The sequence below is a fragment of the Gymnogyps californianus genome, chromosome 13 (genome assembly GCF_018139145.2).
Source record: "Gymnogyps californianus isolate 813 chromosome 13, ASM1813914v2, whole genome shotgun sequence".
NCBI classification, from domain to species: domain Eukaryota; kingdom Metazoa; phylum Chordata; class Aves; order Accipitriformes; family Cathartidae; genus Gymnogyps; species Gymnogyps californianus.
The window spans coordinates 5,494,831-5,522,500 of NC_059483.1; the positions used below are offsets into that span (position 1 = coordinate 5,494,831).

Below are 27,670 nucleotides of genomic sequence, written 5' to 3' on the forward strand. Positions count from 1 at the left end.
TTGGGAATATTGGCAGTTGGTAAGTTTTTGTTGAGACATTGGGTTTTTATAGAACATTAGGAAAAGCTGTTTGTACCTTAAAGTAAATCTGTGGTTTTCCAGCTCCTTCCCTCTGTTTCCTGCTGTCTTCTCTCAGCTAGCAGTGGCCTTCCCCAGGCACCACCATACCAGTTGGTTGCATGCAGCAAGCCCTGAGCACTCCCTGTGTGCTCTGCCATCATAAGGCCACATACCCTCGGTTCCTCACTTGTCTCCTCTACTGTGTCTCGGTCTTCCCTCATAGCAAGAGTAGGGCTGTTATCAACTGTATTACGAGATACCAGGTATCTGCAGAGGGTAGACCCTAGAGTACCTCCACGCGTGGCTGAGGCAGTAGCTGGCCTGTCTCAAGTCTTCTGCTTCCCTGCTGCTGTCATTCCTGGGGCAGCATGTGGTTGGCCAGGCATGAAGTCCCCCAAGAACAAACGGGACCTTGCCCATCTGCAGAGAGGATCTGCCCCCAAAAGGAGAAGGAGCATGGAGCTAGGGGTCTTGATCACGCTCGGCCCCGGTGTCTTCACGAAGCGCAATGGAGGGTGGGCTGCTGGTGATGTGGGAGGAGGTTGTGTGGGAACCTGTGATGTGTAGGAGGCAGCATCAGTGGGACAAGAAGTTCTTCCCCCAAGAGGAGGGCGAGAAAAAGGTCCAAACAAGCTTTGTGGATGTTTGAGGAGGCCTTCTCTTTAATAACAACTGTAAAGAGACTTTCCCAGGTTTTGTCCTCTAACACTGACATCCCGTCTGGTCACTGCTTGTGAAGAGCGATCTGTGGCATCATCTGGGTGAGACCTTAGTATATCTTTGCAGGAGAACTAGTGTTTATCATAGTTTTATATTGGGTTTCCCTCAGCATGTAACTGGATGCATTAATAGTGACATGATCCTGGTGTGACCTGGACTTTAATGGGTTTGAACTTGGAACTGTTCAGACATTAAGAAAAAGCCCTCGCTCCCTGCATGTATTCAGCAGCTGCTTTTTATATGCAGAAATCAGAGCTGCAAAGGTTCAATGGTGGTGTATTTTCAACTTTCAGATGAAAAGGACTAAATAACTGCCAAAAAACCTGGGCTATTTCTCTCCTGATGCAGATGTGTGACTGCCAGGACACGCATACATCAAAAAGACAATGTGCCTCTGAGCAGTTTAAAACCTACTGCTTTGTTTTGTTTTGCTTGAGGCAAACAAAATGTCAACCCCCTCAATCTTGGGAGAGGGTTTTTGCTGTTAATGTGTGCTTTTCGCAGAGCCTGAGCCTGCGAGTCAGGATTTGGGGTTCGTTTCCTACCTCTGCAGCTGACTCACTCTGTGGCATGGGTACTGTTTGTTCTGGACAAAGCTTTCTTGTTATTTCTTGACTTTGTACGTTGCCAGCTGTGCATTCTGTACCATCCAGAATATGCTCTTTATCCGATGTCAGACCTTAACTGTGGCAACAAGGCTGTGATTTGATTTTCCCGTCTGCAACGAGAGCCAGATTTGCCCCTCGCCCCCAGAGGGACATTGCAGGTTAGGTTATCTGGCTGCTGTGTGTTCAGGCAGCTCAGAAAGGTATAAATTGTTCCTTTAAAAAAAAAAACAAAACACAACAAACCAAAAAACCCCACCCCAAAACAACAACAAAACAAACTCTGCAAGGCCTAATTTTTCTGCAGTTTTGGAAAGTGTGTCCCATTCCTCTCCTGCCCAGCCACATACCTAAAGCGGCTTCTTTACCAAGTTTCCGCTTGAAAGGAATTCCATTTACAAAGTTATCAGCTACCTGCAAACCGATGGGCATAAGGGAAGGCCTAATACCAGCTTGGCGTTAGTGTTTCACGTGGAGCTCTGCAGTAACGATGGAGAAGTTAGTCACCTGCCACCAGAGTCATTCCCATGGAATGATGATAGAGCGACCCGGAGTAAAGATGTCTCTTTGGAGAGCTGTTGACAGATTTACTGACCACCAGGTCAGACTAGATTGCCCTTTCTTTTTGGTATTAAGAATTACTATGCATCGAGTTTACGTATTAAATTGTTTGCAAGTTGTTGTGTTGTAACGTGTCCCCGTAATGTCAGCAAAGTCACCCTGCCTTACTCTGCTCCCTCCTCCCAAAAGCCAGGGCAGACCTCTGCTTTGGGGTATCCATCTCCAGCTCTTTCATAGAGTCATAACAGCATTATGTTTTGTGTATAATACTTTTCTTTTACTAGGGATGTAAATCTTTGGTCTATACACCTTTGGTTCAGATTTTTCTTTAAAACATTAATGAGTGTTTCAGTTTTGAGGGGAAAAAAATTTACAAGTAATGATGACATTGTGTAAAAATGTAGCAGCTAGAGCATACGTTCTGTTGGTTTGCCTTGTCTTATAGGAGCATCATTTTTGCACATCACTATTAACAATGCAAACACCCTGAAATGCTAATAGCACTAGTAAGCTTTTAATTCCATGGAATTTATTGCTTGCTGTATTTCCATGAATTTATAACGCTTTGATTCTTAAGAGCCCCATTTAATCAGTTTTGCCTGGCACAGAACATAATAAACAACTTGCTGGTGCTAAAGTGCCACATGGGGGAGGCTGCTAACAAGAAAGTTAAATGCTTCTGCCACTAGCAGTTTCTTCACTGTATTTTTCATGAGCTGTTACTACCAGTAATGTACTTTGCTAGCTTTAGAGCAGTGGTTAAACACAGTGACAAACCAAACAGCACTCCAGTGCTGTAAACACCCAAAGCAATACCATTTTTGTTCAGAGCTACAGTTTAAACCAGGCTTGAGGCTCAGTATCATTTTATGGTGATCAGTGATTTTTTTTTTTAAGGCCTCGTTTTTCTTGATATCTTAACGTAGGACTAATAGGAATACCTAGTGAGTGGTATTGATCAAGAAAAACAGTGTTGGGGGGGAGAGAGAAAAAAGAATGAAATACCTTACAAAACAGTTCTTGTTTGTTTATGCTGCTTGACCATAAAAGTACAAAAAGACTGTCTTAGTAGAAAAATACCAGATTATCAAGTGCTTTAAAGCTGAAAATGTCATTTGAGTCTCAAAACTGCACCAACTTTATATAATTACCCTTTTAATTATCCCCAGTGGCCCATGAAATTTGTAAAATAGAGCATTGAGAGTTTGATTTACTTACATGTTGCACTTTAGTGTTACGCTCTTAATGAATATTGTTTAGTACTAATGTCAAGCAGAGATTGCTGAGTGCTATGGAGAGGTGCATGCTGCAAAGCTGGGTATTCAGAGGGGAATTGTGGAAACTTCACCTTAAATGAAGACTATGTATGTATGTAAAGCAATATGCTATAATTTTTGTTGCCTGAATGGAAACTATATTGATTTTTATCTTCTGCATGCAAAGTAGTTTACTATATTTTCTTTATTTAACCATGCCAGAGAAATAACCATTTTTAGGGCGTTTATTTGATTCTGCGTCAGCGTCTTCCTTGTTATGGAGAATAGTTGCATCCTTCCTCTAAAGGACCAGAACACAGAAGCAAGCTCTTGAATTTGCTCTTAGGACCTAACTGGTTTAGCCTATGGTAATGGAAATAACGGTAATCCGTATCTGATGTGGGGTTTCTATGGGGTATCTACCTATCATTTATTGCCAAGAAATTGCTAGAATAAGCTTGGGGGAAATGTAATCCAAAGTGTGGTCTAAAAATCCGGCTAAATTAAACAGGCACCTTCAAAGGTGAATGGAAGTATCAGTGAACAGTAACAGTAAAAAGAAATAAAGCAGAGTCTGAAGGGTTAGATAATAGGATGTAATAGCTGGTGACCTCTAAATTATTGGTACAAATCTGAGCGAGGGGGAGACTCAGCAGAAGTATTTGCATTTGAAAATGGTCATAAAATGCTTTCGAGTGATGGTCTGGTCCTCAGGATCCATCCGCTGACAAGTTGGGGAGATTTGATACTGTGGGTGAATGACTCTCAGAAGGATGGGCTGCCTTCCTCTTGCCTCACATGCCACTTTTTCCTTTCATCTTTTGAATTTAGCGAGTGTTAAGAAAAGCATACGAGTGCTGGTATGGGAGGTTGGACCAGTGGTACAACTACTTCGGCATCTCTAATAATGTACATGACCAGATGCCTCCAGAGAAAGTGGAAAAAGCCTGAGGTTTTACTTTCCTTCCAAAATTTTTGTTCCTGTTTTCCTACATTCACTACTGTAACAGTCTCGATATTCCTCTTACCTAGCTATGTGCTGCTTTCATTATCCCGCTGAACTCATGAGATCTTAGCATGGCTTCAAGTTTCGTAGACCAGTTTGTATAGTGTTGAGTTAAAATTTAACTCTTAATTTGTTTTTCCAATTTGTGAATATTCCTGTACATTTGTGATATATATTGTTGATATATAAATGCTGTAGTTGGAGGAGAGAAACAACAGAAAAACAATTATTTTGCAACTTCTGCACAGTTCAGAGAAAAATTGAGTTCAAATCCTGTCTTTGAATGGCAAAAATCTATTTACAACTGAAGGACTAAGATTTTAGAATACACATTTTTCTTAAAGTAAACAAAAGAGTTAAGTGTTTGGTGTACAGCTGAAATTTGGAAAGGCAAAGTCGTGTTAATTGTTTACAGAAACAAATTTCAGGGAACTGATTTCTGGAATTCTGAAATTTGAATTTATTTATATTTGAAAATATCTTGTTTAAAAGAAGCTCAAGGGAACAACCTATGAAGAGGCTAATTAAGCATTTTTGTACACAATGGGGCTCCTTTTTTGTTTGTCCTGAGGCCCCGCAATAATAAACAAAATTACTACTAATAATTGGGAGTCTTGATTTGAAGTCGTGCTGACTGCAGGATGCAGGCAGTGTCAGTTTTCAGTAAGTGCATCAAGGCTGACCTTGAACTTGCATCTGCTGATAAGAGCAGTGCAATAGCCGAGTCGTATCGGAGAGCGTGTCGTAGTGCTCAGCGCTGCTGGTTGGCTTTGCTGGTGTTCCGTCTCTCCTTGTCTCGTGCCCTTTCTGTGGCCAAAGCCTGGACGAGCCAGGCTGTCCTGATGCAGAGGGTCATCTCAGTTAGCAGCAGCACTGCAGATCGCCCAGGTGCGCCTTGTGCGAGGAAGGCCATGCTGAATTCCGTCGGGGAACACAAGAAGATAAATTTGTTGTAACAGAAGTGGTTATTTTGGCTCAGTTTTATTTCATGTGGTGTGTTTTCTGTCTCCTCTACCACTGTGCATGGGTGCGTCACTCCCTTCCGCTTGTACAGCTTTTTAAATGTGTGTGGTATCGTATCACGCTCTGGTCTTAATACACCAGGAGATGGTAGAAGACAGTGTATTTGTCTGGTTTTTTGCTATTGAAAGGGTTGGAAGTTTGCCTGAAAGCCAAATTGTGTAGCAGGAGATTACAAAATGTTTAGTTTCCAAATCTGATTTTTTTTTTTTCCCCCCTTGCAAATTTTTCTTGCTTGCTCAAAGATAACATTCATCTTGAACAGCCCCGACTGAGGTGGTGCTCGTAACCCCGCTGGAAAATGTCCTGTGGCTTGAAAGAGCAGCTGGTTGGAAGGAGGGACAGTTTTTCAGGAGCAGTTAGGGCACTTTCAGTTCTCACCCCATCTCACTTCATACTCACCCGTAAGCGTTGGTGGGCCGTGGCGATAGCATGGTCTTGGCACCGGGCATTTAATGAAGGTACTAATTAGTCGTGATGCTGCCCCACCACAACGGACGGTTGCAGGTTGCTGTTGCAAATCTTGCATCTGAGAGATCATCTCTGTATTTGATTTTGTGTCTAGGCGTCAAAATTTGGTCAAGAGTTTATGGCATTTTTGGAGCCATTGAACTGCTCTTCTGACGGTTCTAAAAATTAAATAAATAAATAAATCCAAGGAAAGGAGAAAAAGGCCAAACCCTAGTATATTAACTCTGTGTTGTCCAGTGTATTAACTCAGTATTGTCCTTCCGCAGCAGTTTGGCATCACGGATGTGGACAGAAATGTGAACTCTCGCCTCAGAAGTCACTAAGAATAAGTGAAATTTCTGAAAGGTGGTTTTACTCCTGTCTAAAATTGGAAGCATGAAGTGGAAGGTTAATAAGAAGAGAACCCTCTGAACCTTGTGGTTAGACTCACATTTAGCCACCCAGCTGAGGAGGGGTGAGGGAGCCAAGCCAAAACCATCACATAGAGTCCAATCAGATCACTGCAGGCTTTCTTGTTTTCAAAGTTGGTAGGAAATGGTTTTCTTAGGAAAAAATTGAATTGATGTTCTTCTGTTACTTTAGGGGCCAGTTTTCTGATCTCCAGTTAAGATGATGAACTTGTACTGGCCTTGGATTTCGGGTCTCTATTTCATTATTTTTCATGAGCTGTAGTTTGTACATTTGTTGGCAAATTACGTGTTTTTGCAATCCTCTTGCTTTTAAGGAAAGGAAGGAAGAAAGAAGGAAGCTGTTACATTTAAATGCTTTTTAGATCCCCTTGCATATGCTTTTGCATATTCTTGACCGATCTTGCTTTAGTTTTATGTGTTTGTAGCATTTTTCTTACACTTTGTGCAATCATTAGCATTAATGGGGATTTGTGAGTGTAACAAGAGGAGGACAAACCCCAGAGTGTATTACTTAATTTCCCTTTGAAGTGGAATGAAGTTGTCCAATTGGCCATATGCTCTGATTTGCCGTTGTTACGAGTAGTTTTTGACTCCTTGTAGAGTAGGTTAATCTCTCCTAGGGAGCTAACGATAAATCACACTGGATTGTATATGGCATAGATAGATAGATGCCACCTTTAAAAGTGCCAGTAAGTTTCTGAGGCACCTTTTCTAAGCCAGGAGCAAGAGGTGCACAATATAAATGCACAAGAACCGTTTGCCCCTGCAAAAATTGTGCATTCACATGATTAGTGAGGCATGGTATTAAATTATTTGAGCTTTGTGCATAAATATATATCGAGAGAAGCCTCGTAACTGGGGATTTTGAATATAGTTTTCTTCTTTATGGGCCAAATACTCTGCTGTAGATCAGGCTAAGAGTATTTCGGTGGAGCTCTGCCCAGATGAAGCAGCTGAAGAGCTGGTCCTCCTTGTGTGCGTGTTGCACTGTCCCACACCCAAAGAAATGCCTCCTCATGTTTTATGGGTGGACTTTGCAGCTTGATTGGAAATAGAAACACAGTAAACAGCAACTGTGTCTCAGAAATATCCCCAGCAACACAAACTGTCGCTATTTCAGCTTCTTTCCAAGGCCCCTTCTTGGGGGCTGATCTGCAGCTATATTACAAGCACTGTAACACAAGCTGCAGCACCAACCCTGGAAAATCCTGTAGTACAGCTAACAAATATCTGCAAAACCTTGTTTGTATGTATGTGTGCTTACATTTAAGATGCAAACTTGTATTTGAGTGTGCTCGGCTCCCTGCAGTATATAGCTGCAGAGCTATTTCTAAGATCTTGGAAGAGATGAGTTTGTAGTCTGATATTTTTTTTTACTGTGTTTTTCTCACCCTGATGTTTATTAACATCTTCCCTGATGTCCAGTTACAAGGGATGGGCGCATAAAAGTTGACATGAAAATACGTTCTCTGTAAGTGCTCTCTCCCTGCGATTCCTTTGCAGCTTTAAACCAAAACCAGTTTCATCCTGTTTCACCCTTTACCCCTCAGAGCTGATAGAGAGGAGGGAGGGATATTTTGCTTTTGTCTAAAATCCACCTTGTCCTTTCCATTTTTCACTTTGGTTTGCTTGTTGATTTGAAGTAGCGGGCGTGACCAGCTGTCAGAGCCCTGTTGGGAGCCCACTGCCAGGGAGAGCATCCTGGCTCAGCCTCAGGATAGCAGGAGGCACAGCCCTGACTCCTGCTTTTTATTCCTGCTTTTTCCCTCTGAACTCACCAGCACATCCAAAAGTCTCCTTGCTGACCACTAGTGACTTGAAGCACTGAAACAGGAGCTTAGAGTCAAGGCTGATCATTTTCTTTTCTGCTTCAGTCTGCCGGAGCTGGGACCTGTAGCCAGGCCCTCTGGACGTGGTTCAGTGCATTCGGGGACATGCTGGACATGAAGGATTTGCACATTCGCTAAAAGAGCTGCCAGCGCCTGCAGCAGCCAGCAGCGCTTTGGGCCGGTTGCATTTTCCTCAGCAAAGAGCAAAAAGAGGGCAGATGGGAATATGGAGGGTATCTCGTTAGACTGAGCCAAGAAAGACGGAAGGGCTGAGCTGCGACGCTGATTCTGTGTCCCTGGGGTCGAGAGACGTGTGTGGGAGAGCAATGCACCTCCATTTTCTTGCTCCCACCCCTTTTTCTTAGGGGTTTTGCCATGCTCTGTGAGTTTGGAGACACACCTGCAAACCAGCTGCCTTGCAAGGGCTTCATGGTGGACAGGAATTTTGTCAGGAGTTTGCTTATGTCCGTTCTTGTCCAGCTTACTTAAGAGTGAGCTAACAAAGTGCTGTAATAGTTGTTTCAAAGCAGTTTTGGAAGAGAAGCCCTGTTGTAATGGTTTTAGTTTTGCTGCACAGCCACCCCCTGACCTGCCTTGTTTTTTCTACTTTAATTCTGTCCCCTGCCACAGCTGGAGTATGTAGGGCAGACCTTCATGTCCTTAACCAAGGCGTTTAAAACAGATGAGCAGTTTTGGAGTGCCTAACTTACGGATACTGAGATTCCCGGATCAACAGATGGATTTTGGGTAAAGTCCTTGTTCTTCGTAGCAGATTCTGCTGGTTGGGTTTGCTTTGGTTTGGTTTACAAAGGTTTGACGGGGAATATCTTGCTGTCCCTTTCTAAGGGTCTTTGTCCTGCCTCTAAAAGACAAATGTACCGAACGCTGCAGTAAAAACAGGCCCTCCCCAGAATTATTTGCCTGGTTCTTTTCCATGGAGGAGCTTTTCCCCTCTCCAGTGCAAATAATATGTTTGCAACATTGGATATCTTAGCTTGAATAAGAGATATTTTCAAAAAATGGTTTGATACCATGTCTGCTGGTTAGCCAAAAAACATTAAAAAACAGTTTGAATGTAACAATGTGTAAATGGAGCTGAAGGACTGTTTCTTGTCGTTTCTTGTACCCCATCCCAGTAAGGTCTGTAGGCTGATGCAGTGCCATGCTGGAGCTCCAGCAGGTCCTCGGGTAGTTTGGGAGGACAATGTGGGAGTTGCACTAAACCACCTCAGAAGAAATTGCAGCCAGTAATTCCTACAGCCAACAGCCACATTTAACCTTTGGTATATCATCGTAACGCGCAACGTTTTAGGAGTGTTAATTATTATTTCTGGTACCCTAAGTAGGGAATGTGTACTGTCAGCTGTTGTGGAAACAAATCAAAAGACAGTCCTTTCCCTAACCAGTGCAAAAGAAAATATGTTTTCTGCTTAATTTCTTCTTAAAAGGGAAATGATTTTGAAGAACTCATTTTTTTCTATTGTTATGTTTTATTTCCTTTCACCCTCCTTTCCCAGAATCTTCTGTGTATCTAAATCCATTAAAATAATGGTAGCTGGGAAGGAAAGAGTAAGGCCAGGAATAGGTTCCAAGTGCATATTTACAGCTGCCCTCCTCAAAGCACCCTATTTTCTTCAACACTGAGTCTGTTCTCCATCAATCAGACCTTTTGTAGATGAAGGGACCTCTCTGAAATGTCCACGGTTGAGAAGGTTTTTGTGTGTGTGTGTGAATATGGGTGTATGCCTCTGCACATGTCCGTCGAAACTGTGACTTTTGTGATTATTATTAACATTTTGTCTTTCATGATTATTTCACACTACTTCTGTCCAGCGCTTTCTTTCTAAAAGGCTTCTGTTTCGAACCATTAATGTCGGTGGGCTCGGCCACTGCTTCCGTGCAGTGCAGAGGAGTGGGAAGAAGGTATGACTTTGCAGAAACATAGGGTTACCTCCAACCACCGAAATCAGGCTGTAAAAATGATGAATATCTCTCTTCTGTCATCCATAGATCTGACAGTTTTGTATAACTTATGAATTAAACATCTGGGAGGTGTATATGTATTTTTTTTTTCTCTTTAACAGTCACCAAAACCAAGGCAGATAAGCCGTTGAATCATTTTCAGTCATCCAGTAACGTTGCAGCAAGTTTTGGGAGCAGATTCCTGGAATGTCTCTCTTAACAGAAATGGCAGAATTGCCGTTAGTGTTAGTGAGATCAAGGTGGCACCCGGTGCTATGCCTTAACCATGAGACTTTAACCTTCAGCTCCATGCAGAACAGACAGGACCTTTACCGCAGAGGTCTCATCGGAAAGATCCCGACAAAGTAAACAGCATGGCACTTAATTTATCTACCCCAGAAACATGAAGGGCTCAGTCGACCTGATGGGATCTGTGGTTCCAGGGAGTCTAGGTATTTAAAACTTGATGCTCAGCCTGCTAAGCCATCCCCTGCAGCTTTCCTTAGTGCATAAGATATGAAAAAATCTCCTGTCCTGCAAAACAGATATTAAATTGGATACTCTTTCACCCTGCCACGATAAGAAACGCGGCAGAGAGAGGCAGGAAAATGGAATGCTGCTTAGAAAGAAAATATATTTGAATCTAACATAAAAATTGGTGAGATAGGAGGATTTTCAGTGCTAGTAGCAATACCCTCCCCAATGAGTTGCTGAAAATTCAACTCTCCCTGTAGTTTTTGCACTGGATTGTGAATAAAAATGGTTGTGATTGATGAAGCGTTTGGTGTCTCACTGTAAGTTGGTCAAGAGGGACTTCTAAATCACCCAAATGAAATATTGCATTATCATGAACAGTAATATGTAACTGTTAAGTATGCCGTTGCTTATCATAAGCTCAAGCTCCTTCGAAGCTCTACCCAGTGAGAAATCTTGGCGAGCATTGGAGCAGAGAGCCTCCGCACGGCCCGGCAGCACCATGGGGCTGTGCCCGTCCCTTCCCGGGTGGGACACGCCGAATTTGGGAGGACCGTTCTGCTGCGCTCGAGGCGTTGCCTGCATCCTCGCGGGGAGTGGGCAGGTCAGCTGAGGCAACGGGTGGGGGGGTTGCTTTTGGGGTTTGGTTTTTGGAGAGGCTGGAAGGAGGAAAAGGCAGTGTGCCTTTGTTTGCTGAAGGGCATGGACCCATTAGTCAGATGCGGAAAGCCTTAGCAATAAATTACTCCCTCCTGTATGGGGCTCGTTACATAGTTTTATTGCAGATTGGGGTTTTTTTGCATAAAGCTTTTTACCAGTTCTGTGCATAGGATAATATACGAGAAAACAAAGTTGATGTTCCATGGGAAACCAGCAAAATAGCATTTTAAAAAAAAGTAATTTCTATTCTCTTTACTGATACAAAGAAAGAGGCCGATGTTGTTGCTATTTAAAAAAAAAAAAGACTTCTAGAGTAGAGTGACCCACACCTCCTGTTGAAAAGCCCTGTTGTTCCCAATACGACGAAAGGCCAGCCCAGCTGAACTGAAGTTTTCTATGTCCAGAACTTTCCACTAAGACCTTGCAGCTGTTTCTCAGAAAAGAATTAGAGAAATAGATGCTGCCTGGCTGTGTGAGAACACACTTAACACCAGTTAGCCAAGCAGCCTTAGGATTTTCCATGTTTTGGGGCTAAAATGTGGAAATGGGGAGGGAGGTCACACTGAAGTTGGGGATTTTGCTTTGGACATACCTGCACAACTTGATCTCAGGTTGGCCAAGCTACAGGTCTCCAAATAGGTCCCAAAGTGGACTAAACCCTCTAGTTCCTCTGCGATGGACAAAAAAAATGATGCAACCCCTGCCATGAGATAGGTGACATGCTCAGGCAGTCATGGTTCGTTTCTCTCTGGCCTCCTTGTCCCTGTCTGCTTGTTTTCCTGCTTCCTGAGCCGGTGATGTCTCCTCTCTATTCAAATCAGGTGGCTTCCTCTACCCCTGCCTGCAGGCAGGGGGTCAGAGAGGAAGAGGAGGCGGCAGTAGGTGGGGAATGGTGCCACCCACCTACCTCCCACTCAAGTCTTTTACCTGCTTGTTTTCATGTCTGTGCTCCAACGCGTGGGAGCTCGGTGGCTTCTCGAAGAAATGGTGATCAGGGTTGCTCACCATGGTAGATCGGCAATGTTCCCTGGCTTTGTTTTCAGGATTATCTCAGGCGTTTTGGATTAAGCTTTTTGCGAGAATTTGCCCTGTGGCGGAATGCTCAGCAAGGAAGAGTTCAGTGCAAATGGTTAAAATTTGGCAAATTTACTAGTAACTGAAAACAAGTAATTAAGATGGGAGGTGGTATGTTGGGTAGTGTCAGTGGTCACACCTATAGGATACTGTATGTGTGCACACACATGCATAGTGCCGGGAGGCTCTATACAAGTATGCATGTATCGTATTTTAAAATACTAGTATTTTAATCAGTGTAAAGTTAGAAGAAAGCCTTCCATGTGCGTTAGAGGCTTGGATCCTGTTGGGGTGAAGTAATATTGCAGAGGGGTCGGAGGAAGACGAAGGAGAAGCTCTTCTCTTGCGCTTACGTGGGATGCACTTTGCTGCTCACTCCCGAGTGAGCATGAAGTCCTTCAATTTGGCTCCATGACGCCTCTAAGGTATGGAAGAAATGCCTCCTGCTCCTGCCGGTTTCATTGCACGGTGGGGTCAGAAGGTTGATCTTCAGTGGTAGAGGAGAGGGAATTTTGTGGACACTAGCAAAAGCCGCTGTGGAAACTTGCAGCTGCACGCGTTGGTTTTGCAGCCGGTGTTTTCGTGCTAACGCAGCGGAGGCTCAGCAGCGCGGTGGCCTCTGCGTGGCCGTGACCGAGGAGCCTCCATTTGACAGCGTGCAGTATTTACAGCACGGAGCAGCCGGCCCTGCTGTCGATCCCCCCCATCAATAGTAATCTTAACTCATGCACCTAAGCTGAAACAGTCATTAAACTTTTATCTGAATAGGAAAGCTTCACGTTTTCTTGACGGAACAGATTCTGTGGCTACTAATTTATTACTGCAATTTAAGAAACAGACGTCTGTCTGACATGTGCCATGTAGTTCAGTAGGTCACTAGTGACATCATACTTAAAATCATTATCTTTGCAAACTGTGCATTTTGTGTAAAAGCTTTTATTTATAGTCAGTCATTAAAATTGAGACCTGATATTTACTTTTCCTCTGATTAGGTTAAAGAGTGAGTATGAACAAGAAGTACCCTCCTGTTAGCACCAAGCAGTTTACAAACTGTGCTATTCACATGCAGCCTTTTTAAAGGAATTAATGTTAAACCATTATGGGCTTAAATGGTATGTGTTAGTTAATACATTTGGGTTTTCACTGCTAAGGCTGGATTCAACACCGGTTCATGTCACAAGGGGTATATGTTATTTCTTCCTGGTTCCTTATAGGTTCTTGTCCTCATCACGGAGCAGGTGAAGCCTGTGGTTTGTGCTGGAAGTGTTAAGATTTGCAGAGAAGTGCTGTGTTACCAGGACTGGGAGACACTTGGAGGGGTTGGGGGGTTGCCTCTGTCAGTCTGAGGTTACGGTAGCAGGAGGACCGAGGCGGTCCGGGTTCTTGTCCACTTGTGAGCATTTTGCTGGGCCAAATTCTGAATCAACTTGTTGCCCAGCCCCTGACATGGTGTGTGTTTTACTCAGGGCAGGGGGACTACTAACACGATAAGGTGCTGCTCTGTAGAGCATGAGCTGCTGTAAGCCCCCTATGAGGTCCTCAAAGGATGCACTAAGCTGCACCGTTGGATGTCATTACCAAATCACCCATGATCTGCTGAGCCATAAAACCTACTGGCCATGTCTTACGGGGCAACACAGACCTGAAGAGCCAGAGACAACAGCCCTCTTCAAGGATCAAGTTCTTGGGGTGTCTATGAACTGTTCTCCCACGTTCCCCCATCTTCCTCTCCTGCCATCTTACCTCTGATGTCAAATGCCCCTACCCATAGCCACTCTGAATATAATATTCTGTGAGTGCTTAAAAATAGTGAACATGAGTGCTGGTAACTTTTCCACACCCGGTTTCTCCGTGGAAGTACCAAAGCGGTACGGGGTTGCCCCCAGCCCAGCAGGATGGGCTCGGCAGGACCTGAGCCCCCTCCCTGGGGAGCCCAGGGGCTTCTCACTGGGCTGCAGAATGCTGCCCCTCTTCATGAAGGTTCATGAGGGGAGAGAAGAACCCTTCAAAATGGAGTGGCTGTTTAATAACTGTAATGAAAATGATTTTTGACCAAAAATTATATATTACCAGTTGGCTGAACTGCACGGTATACTTTCTTAATATTAGATAGGGCTGGGTTGTTTTTTTTCCCCAGATCTTACTGCTAAGATCACTGGCCCATTTCAATTTTTATTGAAACAAATAAACCCAATAAAAACACTTATGCTGAGAGCTGAAGCTCCACAATAAAAAAAAAAAAATTACTCTGTATTGAATTTATTGATTTATTTATTTACTCCAACTGGAAAATTGAGTATTGTGTTAATGTATTTTATAAGAATCACAGTGCTCGATGAAATGGCTAATTTATTTTAGCGTATACATAAATAGCTAGCAATTTTCAGTGAGACAGGCTAATGAAAATGATGCTATGAAATTGTCTATACTATGAGGAGTGATGGAGTCAAGTTATTATTGGTTGAGTGCTACGACGTAGTGAACTGGCCATCATGTCTTTGAACTTTTGAACTGCTACTTGGTCGTGTGATTTATTGATTTTGATATCAGCATGTTAAGTTAACTTTTTATTTTTGTTGGGGGGTTGCACATGCAGCATAGATGCGTAACGCGCTGTGTGATTTTATAGATGTTTAGGTTAAACAAGATGGTTGAAAAATTTAAAGTGTGTTAACGGAGCAGGCTTACGCCATGTGGAAAGGCAGAGAGAGATGCTTGTAGGTACCATTAGATGTCAACACTGATGTTCTGATTGCTGCGGATTAGCTGAGTACAAGTGAATTTGGCAGGGTAAGTGTGCATCATATTTGTCAGAGAAACGTTGCCTTTGTTCTAAATTAAGCACGTGATCTGATAGCAACTTTGTTTGCCTATCTACCTTAAACCTCTCCTCACAGCGTATCTTATCATGCCGGTGCCTGGTACAGGCAGAGAGCATCAGCGATCTCTTTTGTCAGCCCTTTCCCGAGGAGCGCTCCATTTTGCCGGCCATTGAGCGGCGGAGGATGCTAACTGGTGGTGCAAACAGTTCAACAGCTTGTGTTGGACTGTTGCACCAGAGAGCTGCCCCGATCCGCTGTCACCAAGACGTGCAAACTTGTTTCATCCTATAGCTGTAATTCCCTCGCAGGCTGGCTGCTAGTGCTGAGCCTCGGCACGCAGTGCTCGCCAGCAGCTGCCTCATCCCTTGGTGCGAGGAGATGCTACACTTGTTGTTGTTCTTGGTAATTTGCTTAGGACTTGGAATTGAGGTATTAAAATAATATTGTCCGACTTAAAGTGTTTCCCTACTGCAGAACTTTTCTCTTGACCGTGCTTGTAGGGGATCCTTTGCGTGGCGACTGCTCTGAGCTCTGTTTCTGATTAAACCGAATAACTTGACACCTGCATTTTACAATTTGCTTAAAGTGCTTTATCCTGTAAAACTAGTGATTTCAAAGCTTTAAAGCCAGCAGACTTGCAGGGGTTTGCACAACTTAGCTCATCCCACCAGTTCGCTGCGATTGTGTAAAATGCGACTGGACTTTTCTAATCTACTTGCCCCCTGCTTTCAAAATCGCAATTTTAATGTCTATCGTCCCCATCCCCACTCACCCCCTCGTTGTGCCGTGGGTCTCAGAAATGCATGCGGGCATTATTGCTTTTTTTTTTTTTAAAATGATTAAACTGACATGTCTTTACTTGGATGTTAAAAGCGCTCCCCCTCCTTTTCCCACTGTGACCCCAAAACATTTTCAGCAGTCTCGCAGTGAGCAATTGGGAAGCTGGTACTACTTGCCGCCCCCCCCCCCGCCCCCCTTTTTCTCCCGCCTCTTTATTTATTTTTTATTTTAATTTTTAGAAAAGATGGCCTGTTCAAGCCACAGAACAAAACTAGTGGGAAAAGGCTAAAAACAGGACTGACACCAACACTATTAGCTGGAAAAAAAAAAAAAATAAAAAATTTCCATTTCATTGCAACTATGTTATTGTTTACTTTGCCATACACATCCTAATATGGTTACCTCCCTGTCAAAGCGGCCGAGCCGGGCTGAGGGGCCCCCTCGGGGAGACGCTTCCAACTGCTGCTCAGACAATAAGAAACAAACGGCGCAACTCCACAAAAGGGCTGCCCGGAAAATAAGTGTCAAATAAATCCTGCAGAACTCTTCCTTCCCGGCACCCGGCCCCCCCCGTATGTAACCTGCGCGGTGCCCGGCGGGGCTGGGGGGCGGCGGGGCGCGCTGGACGCGGTCGTCTCCCCGCCTCTGCCCGCGGATCATCCCGCGAGTGGGGAAGGGGCGGTGGGACGGGGGCGGTGGGACGGGGTGAGGGAGGGAGGGGGGGGGGGGGAGGAAGAAGCGCGGAGGGGCCCCCGCGGCGGGACGGCTCCGCGCCCGCGCAGCGCTGCGCGCTGCCAGGTGCCGCCCGGCGGAGCCCCCCGGGCCGCCCCGCTGCGCGGCGGCGGCGGCTCCCGCGGCGGTGCCGGTTGTTATCTGCAGCGCCAGAACAAAGGTAGGTTGTTCAACTCCGCGCTCCGGGGGAGGGACAAGTTATTTTTGGAGGGTTGTCTTCCCAGTGCATGACTGGTTGACCTAAAAGGAGAAGGGAAGAAGGGAGAAAAAAAAAAAAAAAAAACCAAAACAACAAAACAAACCACCACCAAACCCCTCGGTGGAGTCGAGGAATGAGCGGGCGTGCAGGGGAGCAGCTTTATGGGGCGTAGTTTTATTTTTATGCAACTTAAAGAAGCCGGATCCCCCTCCCCCTCTCCCTCTCTCCCCCCCGTAAAATGCCCTGCTATTTCTAGAAAATTTGCGTTGCTAAAATACTTTAATCTGTGTGCTCTATTTTATTCTTTTAAATATTGATTTTTTTTTTTTGCATTTGTGATTTTATGTGCACATATTCCTCTTAGCAGCTATGAATTTCTATGAATTCTAAATAAGCTTTTCTAGGGATGAAACGTGAGGGGTATTTTTACACTAGGATTTCAACTTTTCGGTTGACATAATCTGAAGGTACCGCAGCCTTTTCTGTGACTGTCCAAGTGCTTCCGTGCCCTGTGAGGAGTTATCACATTTCTTAAACCACCCCTTTATGTCATCTTTTTTCTTTCCCTTTTTTTTTTTTTAAAGCCTATATGTTATTCAGCTTCAGTGGATGCTTTTCTTTTCCTGCAAACTGAAATGCTCTTAGATTTTGCTGTGCTTCTTGGTTTGTTTTGAAAACGTAGGAAAATGTTAATACAGAGCAGTAAAAAAGAAACAGTGGTGCGTCTTCCGTTCAGGGGAGTCGGCAAACCTGTCCACTTTTATGCCGGGAAGTACAGAGAGCAAATCCATAATTCAGTGCAAGAGCAAATGAATTCACGGTGATAGATACGATGGGTATTATGTAACTTAATAAGAAATACATTTTTGATCGTAGGAGCGGACACTGCACTTGTAGGTATAAATATCAAATCTAGGTAAGTCTGTGGAAGAGCACTTTTCTTCCAGCCTGTGTTACGCAGCGTTGTCTTCAATCCCTGATTCTTACAGGATTCTGGAAGGGAAGCAGCTTCGTCCTAAATTGAGTATCATTCAAAAAAATCTTTTAAATACCTGTTGTGTACTTGGTTGCTTAATTGGCTCTCCCTCTTCATGACTCTGCTGCCTGCCTTCCCCAGTTATTATGGGTTCTCCAGATTTTTTTTTTTTTTCTTTTAGGAAGTCTTTATTTCCAGAGCAAACCTGGATAGCTAAGCTGTTCTTTCCTTCTTTCTTTTTTTTCTTTTTTTCTTTCTTTTTTTTTTCCCCCTTAAAATATTATTTCTTACATATTCCTGGAGATTTCTTTTCTCTGCCTTTTTATATATTTTTCTGTTGAGCTGTGCAGCCTGACCTGTGCTAATCAGAAACTCTTTTTAAAATGTAAGACGAAGTCAGATAATGTAAATAAACTTTTGTGCCCCAAAACTTTATCCTATAAAACTCAGATTGATTTTTCTTAAAAAATTAAACTCACTAGTGGTAAACACAAATAAATGTGTTTTGTAAAATCAAAGAGTGTCTTTTTAAACACATTTCTAGTTTTTGCTTTTTGGGCCATGTAGAGGATGATAGGAATTAGTAGCCTTTAATTAGACGTGGAGATATTCACATTTTACAGGGATTTATGTTAGAACATGGAATGGCGGGTGGCTTGTTTCCTCATTATGAATACTCCCTGCACATAATGAGGTTCATCATTAGTTGATGGAGTGAATTTGCCCTAGCTCTACCTTGAAAGGCACATAATTTACATACTACTTCAGAGCTTAGGCTTTAATGGATTCCTCGATGAATAAAATGAAAAGCTACTTTCTTTAAATTTTTGAACAGTGTTTTGATAATACGGATTTAATAAGACATTCAATTTCCTTGTTAAGTATATTTGAAAGCGCATTCCCAATTTTAGCACAAAATATACTTCCCCATGTCGCTTCCTATAATATTGGGTAATACATAATCAAATATATCAGTGTAAACATTTTGTGGGACGTAGAGGGATTATTTTGCTCTGCACGTGCAAGGTGGCACTGGGCTCCTCTGGCCTGATGCCCTTACGGTTCCTACCAGCCCCGAGCGTGCTAGAGCTCACCTGTACCATTAAAATACCACAGAGCGGGCTTGCTCCCGTGTTAAAGCTCGTTCTGCCAGAGGAGCGTTTTAACTATATGTTTACTGTGTACATTTGTAGTGATGGATCTATGGAAATGCATTGCTGGCTGTCAGGCTGACAGTGACAAACCCGCTGGTCCCACCTCCCTGTTTATTGTAATGAGACGAGAACAGCAAAAACTTCTCTGGTGCAGTTCCACCTCTGAAACCACTGCGTAGATATGATTAGATTAGAGTAAATTGAATTGTAGGCTGCCTAATGTGTTATCATGTCATCAGCTTACTCCAGCCCTGGTCTACAGGGTAGAGTTAGCAAGACATCTTCTTCCTCTTCCTCCCTTCTCGCCCTCTCCACGCGTGGGTGGGTGAGCGGGTGGGTGGGGGGCCATGGTGCCGTGCACGTCCCGTGCGTGGGGCAGGCTGGGCATGGCCAGCACCTCTCCCCTCTGACACTTGCTGGTGCGGCGGCGGAGTCGGAGAGGCAAAACACACGAAGCAAAGGCTTGTTTTGATAGAATGTTTTATTACCTGAAAACGATGAGCATATATTAACATTAATAGAATAGTCTGTGTCATTCTTTTTTAGGCAATTTACCTCTGCTGCAGACCTGTCTGCTTCAAAATCTTTCTCTGTTCTAAAACATACATTTGTTTAGGGAGTTTTCATTGAAGTGTACATGACAATTACAGCTGTTCATTAACAAAATTGGGTATTTGTTTTAAACTTTAACCAATCACTTTGATATGCTAATTATGGTGTAATTTAATTTGAGCCCTGTAATGATGATGCCGTTATTATGGACATAAATGATGCAGTTAAGCTGAGAGTAATCTCATTTGCATACTGTACATGCCAGTAAATTAAGCCCTTTCTTCGACTGCTTCAGCTTTAATTTTCCACTTCTTTTCACACAGCGCCTTTTCAGCCAGTCTCTTATAAGCCCACTTTGTAATAGTGCTGATGACTGTTTGATGTGGAGAGTTGCTGCACCACAATAATGCAAGACACAAGATGTAACATTTAAAGGATTCATTATCTTACTGAGTGTTGCTTTAAGAAGCTGGGATTAACAAGAGCGGAAGTGTCCTCTCCGTGGAGCGGTGCGGGTCTTCGCAGAAACAAATGCAATCTTTATTTTTCCCCCTTTTTCTTGGTGTCCCCTAGTAGTGGAAGGGATTCAGTAAGGCCTTACAGTGTTTCTCAGGAATAAGCCAAACCACCATTGTAGCCCTGTAGTACAACATAGAGGGTGTGACCGTCTCTGTAGGATATTCTGTGATGCCCTACTGTTGCAGAAAAGTTATTGGATACAATTTACAATATTATAGAGATGGGAGATACCAGATTATTTCTCAGATTGGGTATGCGGGCCCTAAATCTACCTCCGTGACATACAATGACGCAGAATTGAAGTCTGCATTATTGTTTTTTTCATTCTATTTAATCCCCGATATCTCCTTTCGTGGCCCCTACACGAGTTGAACTTAATATCAGGTTAATTTTGCATTTAAATTTAAAAAAATGGTATTCGTATGTTGTTACCCCTGCCGATACTAGTGAAAACCTGGGTTTGGAAAGAATAAAAGTCACCAACACCTAGCAAAAATGAACTGCGTAAGTGCTGACTTAAACGGTTAATCTTTTCCAATTTACCATGTTGTCATTGAGCTACAGTATTCTCATAACACTGTGGCATACAAAGAAATCATGTGAAATAAACAGGGCTCTTTTTATAGCTGCTTGCTATTATAGTTAGATATTTTCATACTTTAATACCTCTGGAAGTAAAGCCCATCTCAAGTTTTTAGCAGCAGTTGGCCTCTCAGAAAGCCATTGTTGTGTGGGTAACCAAGTTAACTAAAGATCATTATTAAAACCTTGCAATCCTTTCCTTACACAGGGTCCCATGACCAAAAATAGCTTGTGCAGTTGCCCACAAACATGCAAGTTAATAACTTCCTGGGTGAATAGTGTAAAAACTGCCGATTTCCAAAGCACGCACATCACCCTGCCTCCACCCCTTTACGGTACGCAGCAAACAAATGGGAGGGTCCGCTGCTTACCAACTGTCCAGCATTTAACGAGACTTCAGTTTTCATGGTTCTCGCCTACACTTGGTCTCAGTTCTGCATTTCTCACATGCCATTTTGTTTTCCAGCAGCCGTTCCATGGTAGCCTGACCATGCGCGCGTGCTGGCTGTGGCAGTGCTGCAGCGAAGTGCTGCCTGATGGCGATCTAACTGCCCTGCTGAGTTTGTGCCCCCCATTTCTGGGTCAAAACCACAGTAATCATTCCTAACAAGCCTGCTACTCTGGCCACCAACTATGCTGGCATGTAGGATTTCAGTTCTCCTCATATACCTCTTCTACGCATGGCCAGTGCAAGGAAGAGCATTCATGGAGACAAGTACAAGCACAGAGCATGGCGTGGTTCTTGGCTTTCACAGAGCCCTTGCTTTTTAGCCATAACGCAAGAGTTGAGATGGTGACATAAGCTAGCCAGTTCTTCAGGGTGGACTACATCAGAGTGCAACGTCAAATCTTGGGGTCCACCTGTGAAGCAAAATGTGCCCAGAAAAGGAAAGGCTTCCCTAGTTCCTTCTCTGAGGCTGTCAGCATAGACATGGGGTTTGTACATGAGCGCACATGGGAGACAAAACCCAGTAGCCGTTCCCTTGCACTTTGTGCTCAGAGCCCGGAGCTACTTGGGTTGCTGATGAAACCGGGTACAAGCTGACTCCACCCAAGGGCACAGGGAGAGAAAGGGTTTCTCACAACACAGGGCAACACAGACCAAGCTCTCCCCAGGAACTCCAGAAGGTCAGAAGTACTCTAGTATAATGTCGGATAATTTCAGCCTTTAAAGCTCATGAAAAAAGAGTTCTTAGCAGTTTCCCTATGGTTCAACCCTTTCTCCTAAAAATAATGTATGTGTTGCTTTAGGATGTCATAGGCTGCAAAGATGTTGTGTCCCCAGCTTTTGTACGAATGAGTACGCTGAGCATCTCTCTCTTGGGTCATGGAGAGATTTCTGGCCCAAGCAGACAGATGACGGTAGGATGGACTGAGAGGTGGGGTAAGAGAATCTCTTTTGGTGCTTTTTAGTGTTTCGTGGATGTAACGGCGATACAGCATGCTGTGCAGAAACCAATGTTAATCTTCTTGGGAGATAACAATATTTCTTCCAAAGTGATTTCAATACTTTGCCCTTAAAGAAGCTGTGTTGTAAGAGTTGTCTTCACAAAGGAGGTTTCAGGCATAGTTTTTTGTACCCTCTGTCCTAATGAAACACATATCCTTCCTCCCCTCACAGGACCTTTTGAGTTTACTCTGGATAAAGAAACTCGTTTATGAAGAAGATTTTCCCTGTATCATCCTCCCTCTTTAATCTGATCCTGGATTGCAATTTTCAGTAAGTTTCTCCTTCCACGCTTTCCAACATACAAACCTTTTCAACCCAATCAGGTGGGAAATTAAAAGCGGTACCAGTTCAGACGATATACTGGGCAGCCCTGTTTGAGCATTTCTGTGTAATTCAGGATTGCTGGGTTCAAAGAAGTTTTTCACATTGGGTAATGGTAGCTCTCTGCAGAAAGTTATTTTGGGGAGTTTTGAGCTTCATGGGAGATGGATTTCTCCTTTTACAGCTTTGTTTACAAACAGCTTTGTTCTTACCCTTTGCCAGCAAAACAAGTGTTTCTTCACAGAAATACTTATGGTTGAGAGCAAAGCCACTGAACCTCTCTCTAGAATTATAACTACAACAGATTAAAGAGTAATTTATCATATGCTAATATACTTACCCCATCAAAGTCATGGGCGTCAAGACATAGAAACAAAAATAGACCTCTGATCTGTATCTCTGTAATGCTTTTCAGCATAGAGTCTCTTATTGGTATCCAGAGAAAAAGCTCTAGGAATTTGTGATTGTATTTACCAATAGCTAAGGAGAACAGTTGTCTGTCACTGAAATAACCCAAGTACCAAGCTGTTGCCCTTCCGAGTCTGACTGAAGCAAGTTGACTGCGAGTTTTGGAGTGTGAAGATTCCCTGTTCCCATGCTTGTCAGTTTGTTCCTATTTGTAAACACATCTTTTTGTGGCTGTAGATGGTGAACAGGTATCTGTGATGAGAAACCCTGGGAAGTACCCACAGATGCTTTGCTTTTCCAGCATGAGAGACCCTCCTAGCAGTTCCCAGTGGCAGGCAGCTAGTTCACCCAGAGAGCATCCTGAAAAAGGTGATGGTTTGGAAGTCTGGGTGAGTCTGCCTGTTGCTACTGGTCCTGAGTATACACAAAATAAAATAGTACAAGTCAAGTAGCTGTTAGGGTTTCTTTAATCTATAAGCCTTTAGTTCTCTTGGCTGCACATACCCTCTTCCAGCAGCATTTTTTCCTGTGACTGGAGAATACGAATGTCTGTCTAAACTGGCTGAGTGGACAAAGCGATGTGATGAAATCACATTGAACAAATGTGCTTCAAGCAGAAGAGTGAAGTCTATCAAGCAAAGCTGTTAGTAAAAGGACTTGGGATAAACCACACACTCAGCCCCTTCCCTTGCTCCCGTTATCCCTGTACCACCTGGGGACTACATGGAGCAGCAGTGTAGGTGTGCACATGCTGCGCGGTCACCGGCTCTGCCCTGCGACGTATGCCTGCTTCAGGTGCGAGTCTTCAGCTCTGGTTGTGTTGAATTTGGCTTCGCGTTCGCTTCTCCTCCAAATAAAACACTTACCCTAAGGATGGCCTTTCAAAAGACCGTGTTCTTTTTTCCAAAGAACTGCAAATTCTTGAGCTGGACTGCTTATGTAGTTTCCTGAGACCATCACTTTGAGGAAGCTGACTGAAACAAATGCTGCTTTCAGGTGCATGGCCTAAATCAAAAGCAGCTCTGTTTGAGTTCTCTGAAGTTTGTCAGGGTTTTACCATTATTAACAACCATATGGTTCCAGGCAATGGTCTTCTGTTTTGCACGGGGGAAGGGCAGTGTCTGCTGGCCCTGTGCTCTTCTGCTGCAGGAATACAGCGTGCAAAGGCCAGCCACAAGCACTGAGGGTTTCTTGATGTGGCTCCAACAGATGCATGCTTGGTGGCCAAGGCCAGAGCCGTCAGAGATGGGGCAGCCAGTCTTGTCCTCCTTGCACGGATGCCTGTGCGAAAGAGACCGACCTGGAGGCAGTCTTCCAGCTGGGCAGACTTGCCTGTTTCTTTGCTAACAGAGTTTACCCTTGGACTTTGGGAGGAACAAGAAGGCTATGTAGGAAAAGTTTCCTAGGCTTCACGCTGAGGTAAGGCTTGCAGTGTATGTTCAGCAAAGCTTAGGGACCCATAGTTCAGGTCTTCCAGCTGTGGGATGTTTCTTGTGTTTGTTGGTGTCTCCTTTTGCAAAGGCAAGATTGAATCTGGGTGGATGCGCTACAGGCTGGACGAAGGAAGCCAATACAAAGGAATGAGCAGTCTTTCCCAGCGAACAGGGAGCTTTACATTGCTTTTACAATGAAACAAATATAAAAAGGAAGAATGAAATGATAATAAGCTAAATTGGTGCCAAATGTATGGTATTCCATGTGTGTGCAGTAAAGGGAAACCCAGCTTCTGTAGTTTTCCCTTGGAAAATGACTCGTTCTGTATTTAGAACCCATGTGCAGGATGACCATATAAATGTGGTTAAACGGCATAGGATTCTGATCAAAGAGGCAATTACGAGTAATGAAATAGGAAATACAATTATTGCTACCATTTCAGATCTTATAGCCAGGGAGAATCTTAGCAGCTAGACGGAGAAAAAGCCTTCACATTAAGAGAAGAAAAGAAGAAAACCCCCAGATTTCAGCTTGTTGGGCTCTATAGAAAGAGCGAGTTGAAAAGTAAAGATATATTTCCTAGAATCTCTGAATTCCCAAACAGATAATAATTAGAGGGGTTGTGAACAACCGAATTGTTGGCTGAGCTGAGTCACAGCAGAAACTGAATTACCAACTTCTGCACAAGAAAATTTACCAAAGTCGGAGCTGTAGCTGGGTTATTTTCACCAAATGTCCAGCACATATGCTGCGCTTGCTTTTATTGTTCACCGTTATGGTGTCATGTCTCGCTAGATTGTGCTTTGCTACACACCTCCACCCCCTAACAAACTGGCCCTATATATGCCTGTAGGCAGAATATAGGGAATTAAGCTGTGTGACAGTGAACTTCTGGGGTTTTTTATATGCTTGACAAATGTTTTTGAAACATGGTATAAATACATTGTACAGTAGAAGTGTTTGAAGGGCACATTTTACTCCCAAAAGAAATGTGTGTATTTTGGCTTTGTATTCTTCTGTATTTTTTTTTTTTCCCCTAAAAGAAATATTTAATATTTTAACGACACCTATGTTTAGATAGTACAGGTTTGGACAGTATTCTCCTCTGTATGTTGTAGAGTTCCTACCGACACGCCTGGACAAACCTCACCACCTAAAACCCTCAGGCCAGATTTTGGCATTCGGTGTCCTCGGAGGGAGGGATTGTAGCTGTTAATCCTGTAATAGTCAGATTCTTCAAGGTAGCATCTTCTGTCCTCCCACGGGTTAGATTCTCGGTTTTACCTGACAGCGTGAATATTTCTCTTCAAAGGCAATGTAAACCCTTCTGCAGGCTCCATTCATCCTTGCTTCCCCTCGCTGGGTCTTGCCCGGGCACTTCTCTTGTTCCTCGGCCTTTTTGCCATAGCCATTTTCTTCCTTTCTGGTCCCTTGGAGAAAATACTGTATTTGTAAGGGTCTGTCCCTCCTAAACCCATTCCCTATGGTCTGCCTGCCTTGCTACAGATGCCTCTCTGGAGGAAGGGTGAGGGCAGCCGGGCTGATCCCATCGCTCTTCAGGATTGCAAGGTCATGCATTTGGTCCCCTTGCAGAAATGCCAAAGCCTATTTAGAGTCAGACATGTAAACGTTCCACTCAAAAATAATAATTAACAAAACAATCTCGTGGCTGAGTTCTTCAGAGGAGTGGGAGCATCAGCAGGCATTGGCTCTCACCTGTTTTGATAAGGCATTGCGTTTTCAGTGGGTGTTTATAAGCTCCAGATACTTAGGCTGAAAATAGCTTCCTCATCCTGTTCCCTTCCTGCGGGTGGGCGAGTGGCTCAGAGGCACGGCAAGGGACACGGACGCCTTATCCCAGCTCCCCCCTTGACTTTTCCAGTTACGTTAGCTAAGTCGCTTGGAACTGGTAAATGCTTCGATACACGCTTGGCCCCATCACACCCATCCACGTGTTAAACTCGCCGGTGAATGGGGCCTTTAGCCTCCCTGCGCCCTACGAGCTCCAGTAGTAACAGCTCATCTACTTCATAGAGCTGTTGTAAGCCCTAATTAGCTCGTGGTTGTGAGGCATTTGGTATCCCTCAGATATATGGACCCTACGAAATGTTGCAAGCTTTTGTTTTTCACCTGCAGGGTAGAAGCTCTCCTTCCCCCCGTGCAGCCGCAGCTCCGGCCGCGTTTCAGCGTGGCTTCGCACCTGAAGGCTATGGGCTTTGTAACGCACTCAGGTGAACTTCGCTCGCACGAGAGGCTTTGATATGTTAGAACACCCCCTCCAGAAAACTGCAGGAAAAACGTTTTGTTTCATTAGTATTTGGGGTGGAAATATGCTGTGGATTAATCCTCTTTGGAAAGAGATTAAGAAATGTTCTCTCCTCCTCCCTCCTCATGTAAGAGTAGGTAATGTTTATTCTTTCTTTATTAACTACAGACGTCAGAGAAAAAGGACTGTTGCCCTTTGATTTTATTTACAAGGCAAAAGTGAAAACTTGTTTGATCATATCATGGCTGTTTAGCTTCAGCGTAAGAGTGGAAGGGAACGTGTTTCCAGGTCCTATCATGTCTAAATATAATTTTTCTTCTATTTAGTTATCTTTGAATTTTAAATGCAACATCCTTGGCCTTACTTATTTGTCAGGTTGAGTGAAATTGCTTCATGCTCTGCTTACGGAAATAAGCTATTTAAAATGAAATTGTCTCCAAGAACTAAGGAATTTTTGTGGCTGTCAACTTTGGAGTCCTGATTTTCGCAGAAATGATCCATTACAGAGCAAAAGCTGTTCTGAAAACTTGCTTTTGCTTTTCAGCGAGGCAAGAGGAGGCCTGGGGTTTGATAGGCTCTTGTTAACAGTCATGTTCTTGGGCAAGACAGGTTTTTTTTCTTGTTTCTTGCAGACCTCTCCTAATAAGGTATAACTTGCTAGAAACAGAGGATTACTCACATGAGTTTTACTGCGTGCAGCCAACGTGCTCACCTGAGCCATCCATGCTCAAAATTGCCTACAACGCTCAGTAGCGAAAGCAAAGACCTCCAGCAGCCGTGTGCCCTGCTGTAGTGATGGCAGTCATGAAAACACTCGTTTTTCAGGGATCTTTTTGAAAATGTTACTTGTTAACAGAATAAATGAGTAGTTTTTGGCTGCCCACTGATCACTGCTAAGAGAGTAGTATGTCGGTTCTGGGTTTATTTGGTGATCTTTTTGCTGCTGGGTTTTACTCGCTGTTCCGTGATACAAAGCTGTTTCTGTATATACCATCGCTTAAACGTTAGATGTGGCTACGTGAGCACAGCAAACTGAAGAGCCCATTCAGGTGCTAAACAACAGCAATTCTTCAAAGAAAAAAACACCAGCAGGGGCATGCTCTCCCCGGGTAGATGGGGTGGAGGGCTGACCTTACATCTGGGAGATGTTGTGTGCATTCCAGTGCAGTTTGGTACGCAGGTTCAGCTTTCCTGGCACCACAACAGTTCTTCTCTACCACTCACCGCACGATTTCCCTGGCAGATTCCCTGCATTTACTGTCCTAGAGGTAGGTTTAGAGGAGAACGCAAAAGCTAGCCGTTTTGGAAACTGCTCAGTTTACTTGGCACCTATTAAACCCTGAAACCGCACTGTGCCTGACTTGAAA

At 43.8% G+C, this 27,670-nt stretch overlaps 1 protein-coding gene across 1 annotated transcript in view; it reads left to right on the plus strand.

Moving 5' to 3' along the window:
• Nucleotides 1-16,579: 16,579 nt before the first annotated feature.
• The window catches only part of FOXP1 (forkhead box P1), a 197,494-nt gene continuing 186,403 nt past the window's right edge, over nucleotides 16,580-27,670 (plus strand). Inside the window, exons 1-2 of the mRNA XM_050904489.1 lie at nucleotides 16,580-16,602; nucleotides 22,046-22,144. The gene's annotated coding sequence lies outside the window, so the exon portion shown is untranslated. The remainder of the gene's footprint in view (nucleotides 16,603-22,045; nucleotides 22,145-27,670) is intronic.